Source organism: Macrobrachium rosenbergii, chromosome 53, assembly GCF_040412425.1.
Source record: "Macrobrachium rosenbergii isolate ZJJX-2024 chromosome 53, ASM4041242v1, whole genome shotgun sequence".
In the NCBI taxonomy this organism is placed as follows: domain Eukaryota; kingdom Metazoa; phylum Arthropoda; class Malacostraca; order Decapoda; family Palaemonidae; genus Macrobrachium; species Macrobrachium rosenbergii.
In genome coordinates, this window is record NC_089793.1 from 10,927,824 (window position 1) to 10,937,823 (window position 10,000).

The following is a 10,000-nucleotide window of genomic DNA, read 5'->3' on the forward strand; positions in this document are numbered from 1 at the left end:
AATAATAATAATAATAACAATAATAATAATAATGGAGAAACAAATCCAAAGTTATGTATGGGTATATATACCAAAAAACATATCTCTACAGAGAGCTGTCGAGATTCCTCTTGAAATGAGGAATCGAACAGATTCCCGAAAGCTCTCTGTAGAGACTTATTTTTAATATATATACCCATACATAAGCGGATTTGTTTCTCCATTCAAGACTCATGCTATGAGTATCTTATTTCAGATAACAACAACAATAATAATAATAATAATAGCAATTCCTCAGAGCTAGTTCTGATATTGTTTGTCTGCGAAGACGAGAAATTACTTTGCCAATAGCATCGACCGGGCAAAAATCTATCCGAATTTCTTTCCACGTTCCCGAGAGTTTTAACTGAATGCCGTCTCCCCCCCTCTTTGTTTCCCCTAAAAACCAGGACCCAGTAAAAACCGTTCGGGTTCGCTTAGATAGCCGACGTCACCGTCCAGCGGCCTTGAAAAACAGCGCGCTCCGCGGGATGCAAACGAAAGTCAACAAAGATGGCGGACACTACCGTAGACAGCCTTGCACCAGGAAAGTTTACAACGCCCGGGCCGTTTATTGATGTGAAGTGCTTGCAATAACAAACACTCTTGCATCATTTGCCAATGCGAGTGAAATATAATTGCAACCAGGCGGGCCTCATGCCATGGTAATGAAATGTCTTTGCCTCAAGCTGAACGCTAGAATCTGTTTCTATTCGCCTTTTCGCATTTCTTTTATTTGTTTCTATTTGCCTTTTCGTATTTTTATTTTGTTTGTCTTCGGCTTTCCGTATTTTTTTTATTTAGTTTCTATTCGCCTTGTCGTATTTCTTTTATTTTGTTTGTATTCGGCTTTTCGCATTTCTTTTATTTTGTTTACGTTCGTCTTATCGTATTTCTTGCCCCACTACTGAAGAAAATTCAAAGACGGAAAGATTAGAGAGAGAGAGAGAAAAAAAACCTTTCCATTCCCCCTTTCTGCCCTAAATTTCCAACAATAACTTTTTCCAACCTAAGCTAAGGAAATAAAAATAAAAAAAAGAAAAAAATAACAGACGGTCGAAAAAGTTATTCTTCCTTTCTTTAAGCATACCGGGAAAAGGGAAGTTTTCGGACGATTTCCCGTATCCCAGGATTGCTCAGCCGGTTGCGCAATCTCATGAAACTTGGAGGAGTTGTTTTTCTACACAATTCAAAAGAGCGGAAGATTTTTCTTCTCTTTTTTTTGTGAGGAGAAATATAATTTCGGGAGCTACTTCTGTCTGACTGTCTTTCTCTCTCTCTTTACTTTCTCACTTTCTTTACTTTCTCTCTCTGTCTCTCTCTCTCTCTCTCTCTCTCTCTCTCTCTCTCTCTCTCTCTATTAATTATTTTGTCACGTCTTGAACGAGTATTTTTTTTATTTTCCTGTTAAAAACTTAATCACGGTCGCTACTTATAATTTTTAATTTTTTATTTTTTATTTCTCTCTCTCTCTCTCTCTCTCTCTCTCTCTCTCTCTCTCTCTCTCTCTCTCTCTCTATTCCTTATTTTGTCACGTCTTGAATGAGTTTGTTCTTAATGTTTTTTATTTTCTTGTTAAAAACTGAATAACGGTTGCTACTTGTAATTTTTAATTCTTTATTTCTCTCTCTCTCTCTCTCTCTATTCCTTATTATGTCATGTCTTGAATGAGTTGCTCTTAATGTTTTTTTATATTCTTGTTAAAAAGTTAATCACGGTCACTATTTATAATTTTTAATTTTTAGTTTTTTTCTGTTTCCTTTTCATGCCATGTGTTAATTTCATTTTACTGATAATTGCTCTCTCTCTCTCTCTCTCTCTCTCTCTCTCTCTCTCTCTCTCTCTTTTGTCATTCCTTGAACGTACTGTAGTGGTTATTCTTTTTTTTTTTGTTAAAAACTTAATCATGGTTGCGACTCATAATTTTAACATTTTTCTCTCTTTTATTGGTAACCTAATTTTGTCATGTACTGTTTACTTTACTCTCTCCCCCCACCTCTCTCTCTCTCTCTCTCTCTCTCTCTCTCTCTCTCAATTGATTTTGTTATACCTTGAATTAACTGCTCTTAATGTTTTCCATTATTTATTTAAAATTTAATCGTGGGTCGCTACTTCTTATCATAAGATTTTTGTTCCTTTTATTTGTTCCCTTATTTTGCTGATTGTTTATTATATTTTATTGATCATTGCGTCTGTCTGTCTGTCTGTCTGTCTCTCTCTCTCTCTCTCTCTCTCTCTCTCTCTCTCTCTCTCTCTCTCTCTCTCTCTCTCTCTCTCTCTCGTAGATGAAAATTAGCTTATGGCAAAGCAAATTTTCTTGTCACTGCTTAAAAATTACTTTTTTAATCTTTGAAAATTCTTTTTTATTAAGACATAGATCGTCCCTCTCTCTCTCTCTTTCTCTCTCCCCCTCTCTCTCTCTCTCTCTCTCTCTCTCTCTCATTGGTAATGTGTTGAATGAACTGGTAATAAGTTTTGCTCTTTTTTTTTTGTCTCCTAAATAGATTATGTCTTCGATGAGCTCACAATTTCCTAGAAAATCACAAGCGATTTCTTTTTCCGGATCAAAAATGTGAAATTAATTTTTACTCAGTTTCAATTTCTACGCTCCCCTTTCCCGTCAAGTCTGGAACTCTATGATGCCGTGTTATTACCGAGGCTGAATAGCTTTGCTGACCTCTTACTGATACAAATTCTATTTATCCATCTGGTTATTCACACACACACACCATATATATATATATATATATATATATATATATATATATATATATATATATATATATATATATATATATATATATATATATTTTGTATGTGTATATATATACTTTATATATATATATATATATATATATATATATATATATATATATATATATATATATATATATTTCATCAAGATTACGAGAAAAGCACAAAAGTCTGACTTTCAAAATATTCTTATGCAGCAAACTATGGGCTAACGTGTAAGCCTTTAAAGCCCTTATCTGTACGTCCGAATCCGGACTGAGATATAGATAAGGATTTACAGGAGAATCCGTAAAGAACAAATCCGGGTGGCGCCTAGGCGCTAGAAACTGTTGATCTGTGTTAATTTCCAATGCTGATATCCACTTCCGAAAGAAAAACCATTATTTCCTAATAATTATTTTGGAAAAAAATACTGATATTTTCTATTAACGTTTTCTGGAAAAACTACTGAAGTTCGAAAAAATGATTGATATCTTTTAATAACAAATTTTGGAAGAAAACTTCTGACACTTACCAATAACAAACAAGTAAAAAAAGGCGCCGAAGTTTCTTCGGCGCAATCGAGTTTTCTGTACACCGTATAATCAAGGCCACCGAAAATAGATTAAACTTTCGGTGGTCTCGGTTTAATGCTGTATGAGCGGCGGCCATGAGCCCTAACCGCGGGCAGGTGGTAGCTGTCATAATATCGTTGCCAGATGCGATTATGGCTATCTTTCACCTTAAATAAAACAAAACCTACTGAGGCTAGAGGGCTGCAATTTGGATGATCAAAACACCAATTTTCAGCCCTCTAGCCTCAGTAGTGTTTAAGATCTGAGGCGGACAGAATAAAGTGCCGACGGACAGACAAAGCCGGCACAATAGTTCTCTTATACAGAAAACTAAAATTACTGAGATTTTCTAAGAAGTTTTCGAAAAACCACCCGAAGTTTTTTTAACAAACATTTAAAAATGATCATACCATATTCTAAATATAGCGAAATATATTTTTTTCTTTTATTAAGAAAAAATACATTCACAATTCTTACAATTCGTAGTATTGTATATACATCATAATATATTTACATAAATCAAATCAGCAATTAAAGTATATTCACTACATTACAATTTTTTACTACCCATCTAAATATGTTTTTAAATTACAAACATATTGACTTGTGAATATTTTTTGAGCAGAAATATAATTAATGAGTATATGTCCTATGAATATTATTTACAAGGACTAAAACAACAACACATTCAACTTATGAGAAACTAGTAAACACCCTAAAGAAAAAGTTATCATAATCATTAAATTAAAGTTGGAATAATAAATAGTGGTTTTACTCGCTAATCTATGTTCATTATCGTTTACAGATCAGAAATCTCTCTCTCTCTCTCTCTCTCTCTCTCTCTCTCTCTCTCTCTCTCTCTCTCTCTCTCTCCTTGAGGATTTGGGCGAAGAGCCAAGACCTGAAACCTTCCAGTTATTCAGTACCATTACAGTTGGGGATTTTAAATCAGTCAGTGAGAGAGAGAGAGAGAGAGAGAGAGAGAGAGAGAGAGAGAAGAGAGAGAGAGAGAGAGAAACACTATACATACTTAATGACTGCAGTAGCATCATTCCACGAAAAGGTTATAACCTAAAGCAAAAAAAAATTAACTTCCTCTCTTTCTTACTCTTTCTCACTCAGATTTTACTTGTTATATCTTGCAAGCATATAATTATAAACACTTACATAGACTTAACAAGAATAGATTGCTATATCACTGAAAAACACTGTCATGAGACATTAAGAAACTGCTACTGCAGTGACGCATTTTAAAGTTAATTGGCAATCCCAACGGCGAATAAACTCTGTAAAGAAAAGTTTTTACTTCCTGAGTCTCATGTTAATGATATTTATCAGTGGTCAAATAGACAGGTACAGCTTGCTTGAAAAACAATTACCATGAGACTAAGTCAGGCTCTTTACCGTATGAGACTTTGCCTTAGCTAAGTCACTTTCTAAATTGCCGAGAACAATACTGCCCTAAAATGGAAATCTGCAGTATCTGCAAAATTTTCGAAATTGAGATATGTCACTTACTGGGCTCGTGAAACACTAATACACAAGTTACTGCAGTTTCAGAATGATTCTTCAGTGCTTTATTTAGGGGGTCCCATTTGCAGTATTTGCAAAATCAGTAGTAAGGCAAGGGAAAACTGCAGTATCTGCCATTTTTATCGGTTTTGTATTTATGAAGATACTGCAGTTTTCCATTTTAGGGCAGAATATACTTCTACTCATGGTGAAGCGCTGTCTGTATTTTGGAGCTGACGGTAAATGTCAGCAGCTGATATCAGTCAGGTTGATCGTGATTGGCTGAAGCTCATGCTCATCAGAATCGGCCAATCAGAAGGAAGATGAAAAGCTTCACCAACATCGCCTGAGGATGTTTACCGACAGATACAAATAAAAAACGCACTATAAGAGGCGGGTTATCACAATTTCAAGTCTTGAAAACCAATATCGTACTTCAAAAAGACGACCACGGTTTTTGTAAAACTCATAAGAAAAGCCCCTGTAGAAGGGTAGTGCCGTCAGTGCATCTGAAGTGGTGCACTGTAGGCATTACTATAGAGTGCTTCCAGCATCCCTTCAGCCCCTAACTGCACATACTTTGTGGCCTTGCATAATTCCATTTCCCTTCTTTCTTCAATGTTACATCCCAGCCTCCTAACCATCATTCCTTAGTGCAACTGTGGGGGTTTTCTCCCAGTTCCACCTTTAGATCTCTTCATCTCCTTTATTTTCTGGGTCTCTTTATCTTGCTGTTCAACCACTCCAACGCTTTTTCACTGTCTTAAGCCCCGAAGAGCCGAAAGTTCCCCAGTACTTAGCTGGACAGCTGTCTTCATAAAAGTAAATCAAACGTGAAAAAAAAAATGAAAGGCAATCCACCAAGAACCCAGCTTCTACGAGATATGAAGTCAGATCAACGCCATCTAGTGACAGCGAGGAAAAGTGACACCTTACCGCAAAACACTCATGCTTCTGAATTATCTCTTATCACGTCCGAAAGTGATGAATGCAAGGCATGACGATGGCCGAAATCCTTGAGGAATGCCTCACATACCCTTGTTCGACCACAAATGGTACCCGACTGCTTCTGAAGCCAACATATTATTGTGAGGAAATTTAACCTTGTGTTTGAGATTACACTTTTATCGGCGCTAACGGTAAAAATGACGAAAGGAATATATTCTACTGGTTATAATTATAGAGTTCATGCAAGACAATTTGAAAATATTAGTTCATATGAGTAAGCCCAGGTGTCTAGTTGAATCGCCAGTATCTTAACTCACGTGAGTTATTTATCTCATATTATGAACTCGCTGAAGTTATCAAATTGTCTTATTTATGCCTTTTTTACATGACCTGAACGAATCGCCGGCTATATGCCAATTGTGTACCCGGTTTCTTAACGGCAGATTGCTTAGTCATGTTAACCAAACCTTTCGCCATTTCACTGACTTTTGAAAATACGCAAATTCATGAGCAAAATCTTGTGTTGTCGTTTAGATATAGTGCCTGGCTACCTCTTGGATTGGACTGGATCAAAGAATTTAGGCCAAAGGCCAAGCGCTGGGCCCTGTGAGGTCATTCAGCGCTGAAACGAAATTGACAGTAAGAAGGTTACAAAGGTATAACAGGAGGAAAACTTCGCAGTTGCACTGGAAACAATTGGTACGGAGGGTGGTAGGTCAGATGGAAGAAAGAGAATATGAACGGAAGTACAGGAAAAGGAATGCAAGGGGTTGCAGCTAGGGGTAGGGACGTTGCAAAGAACCTTCAGTAATGCCTACAGTGCACCCCGCGAGGTGCACCGACGGCACTAACCCCTACGGGGCTGGTTACCTCTTGGAAAACTAACTCTTGGCTTCTTGTGAGCCTCTGCGAATCGCTGCCGATCACAGACCGCTTCTGAGGTCTGTTGCAAGTCTCTAAGCATCGGAAATTTTTTGGGACGAGTTGTTAAGCCCCATGCCCCAGGCTCTTCATGAAGCTTTTTTGAAGAGCTACAAAGAAAACCGTTCTTTGCAGTAACTCTTCTTTTAATGGCAGTATTTCCGGCTCACGACAGGTTTGTTTCTCAGAAAGTCCCAAGGAATCTTTTCTAGAGGGCATTATATCTGGCTATTTGTTTCCCAAATAGTCCCAAGGAATCTTTTTTTATAGAGGGCACTATTTCTGGCTATTTGTTTCTCAAATAGCCCCAAGGAATCTTTTTCCAGGGGGCATTATTTATGGCTATTTGTTTTTCAAATAGTCCCCAGGAATCTAGTTTTTTTTTAAAGGGGATTATTTCTGGCTATTTGTTTCTCATATAGTCCCTAGGAATAGTCCCAAGGAATCGATTTTTTGAAGGGCATTATTTCCTGCTATTTATTTGGAACTATTTATCAAACAGTTCCAAGGAAACTTTTTATTGTTTTAGGGCATTATTTCTGGATATTTGTTTCTCAAAACGTCGTAAAGAATATTTTCCTGAAAACGATAATTTCCTTAATCATTCGCTCTTTCATCGATGACTGAACATGGCAACGACATTTTGAGAGAGCCCAAGAGTACTGGTCATTTTTCAATACAGTTATCAGTCGTTTTGTAAAAACTATAAACGGACTGAAATTTGATCGAACATTATGGGCAGACCCCACGGTGTATCAGATATATATAAATAAATAAATAAATCATACACACGTACATACATATACTCGTATATATAAAAATGAATATATGTATATGTATATATATACATATATACACACACACACACACACACATATATATATATATATATATATATATGTATATATATATACAGTATATATATATATATATATATATATATATATATATATACATAAAACCCATCTTGTCTTGGCGTGCTACTTATCTTGGCGGTAATGAAAACAAAACATGGTCATTTTCTTCGATTTGTGAAAGCGGCTTTTACCGAGGACCTTGAATGCGGTACAGTTAATAAAGGACTGATGAGATATTGATAAACGATACTCAAACGATTAGCGAAAGTCAATTCTATATCTTGCGTCTTCGGGGGTGAACGTGTAATGGAACAGGTCTTACAAATGAATAAGACATAAGCTACACACACACACACACACACACACATGCTGTGTGTGTGTGTGTGTGTGTGTGTTCAAGAGTGACTTCTGAGTCCTTGAATCTGTCTCAGCTTCAAAAAAAGGATGTTTTTTCCATTAATGTTTTAGGATTTTTATACAGAATAGAGTAGAATATACAACTTAGGCCGAAGGCCAAGCGCTGGGACCTATGAGGTCATTCAGCGCTGAAAGGGAGGTTGAGAGTAAAAGGTTACAAAGGTGTAACACGAGGAAAACCTCGCAGTTCCAATTGTTAGAAGAGGGCTGAAAGTAAGATGGAAGAAAGAATATGAAAGGAGGTACAGTAAAAGGAATGAAAGGGGTTGCAGCTAGGGGCCGAAGGGACACTGCACAGAACCTTAAGTACGGCCTACAGTGCACCGTGCGTGAGGTGCACTGACGGCACTATCCCCCTGCGGGGGGGCGGATTTTTGTACAATATTTAATTTTGTTAATTTTCTAATAGCAGTTAAATTGGTTCATGAGTTATGATCGTTTCAGTATTTTCAGCGGAAAAAAATATATGAAAATTATAGTTTTATAATTTACCTCTTTTGGTCACTTCTGTTTCTCGAGCGGCCAATGAAGAATTAGAGGAATTTATTTCTGGTGATAGAAATTCAATAATGGTTCGAATTCCACAATAAGCTGTAGGTCCCGTTGCTAGGTAACCAGTTGGTTCTTAGCCACGTAAAATAAACCTAATCCTTCAGGCCAGCCCTAGGAAGCTGTAACCAGCTCAGTGGTCTGATTAAACTAGATATACATTATTATTTGAGCAAATTAATAAATAAATACCAAGTAAGTAAATAACCAAATAAATAAGTAGATAATTAAGTAATATATATACACATGCATTATATGTATATATATATATATATATATATATATATATATATATATATATATACTGTATATATACTTTGTATATATACAGTATATATATATAATATATATATATATATATATATATATATATATATATATATATATATATATATATATATATATAGAGAGAGAGAGAGAGAGAGAGAGAGAGAGAGAGAGAGATAATCAACTGAATAAAAAGAATAATCAAATAAATAAAAGATCTTTTCGTACTTTATTGTATTTTATTGTACAGTAACTTTATAGCGCACCTCCGCCAAATGAGTCATACATCTGCCTTGTCTAACGATCAAGGGAGAGAGTCATTTTATCATTGCTAATACAGAACTGTCTTTGTTGTACTTGGTATGACTCTCAGGTAGACAGTCCATCAACGGTCGTGGCATTACCTGTTCTTAATTAGCTCAGGTGTGGAGGAACACTGCGTTCTTTTAGTAAGCAGTGTCTCGCCTCTCTTCAAGTCTGTCTCTTCATTGCTTTGTATCTTTGTTCTGCTGCGAACGTAAATTTGTCTTCTTCTATTCAACATCATCTCTTTTCCTTCGTCTCTTTGTCCTTGTCTGTCGTCACAGCACAATGAGAATGATAGGATCTCGTTCTGAGAACGTTGGGATCTCTTTCTGAAACTGTTAATAAACATGGCAAAATGCACCCCTCCCCCCTTGGTTAAATGAAATGTAAAGAAAATATAGAACCGGCGTCAAAATAAACACGAATGAAAAATTCAATACGTGAAACAATCATACGATTAATAAATTTAATTAAAATTAATAAAGATAATGCATTTAATAAAAGGCAAATCATCTTTACTGACTAATGCGGAGGTTGCTGCATTAAAAATATCATTCAGCATTTGCTTCTTCTTTTCCCAATTATACATTTGAATATTGCATCACAACTCATAAACACAAGAAATTTCTCAGTCCTTTTTATTTGCGAGACGAAGGTGTAATAATACTATCGGCAAAAAACTACTTTCATCGCAATTTCCTTCGCCTGCGGCCCGACAGGAAAACAGTTATTGCGGGAAAATCATTAATTGCATGAATGAAAAACGTATGTGAGTAAAATAAGCAGAGTAAATGATTGACTGACGGGCAGATACCGACAAATACATAAAAGTATTACATTTATTTATTAATTAGAATTTCCTCACTACGAGTTTTCCGCTCTCTCTCTCTCTCTCTA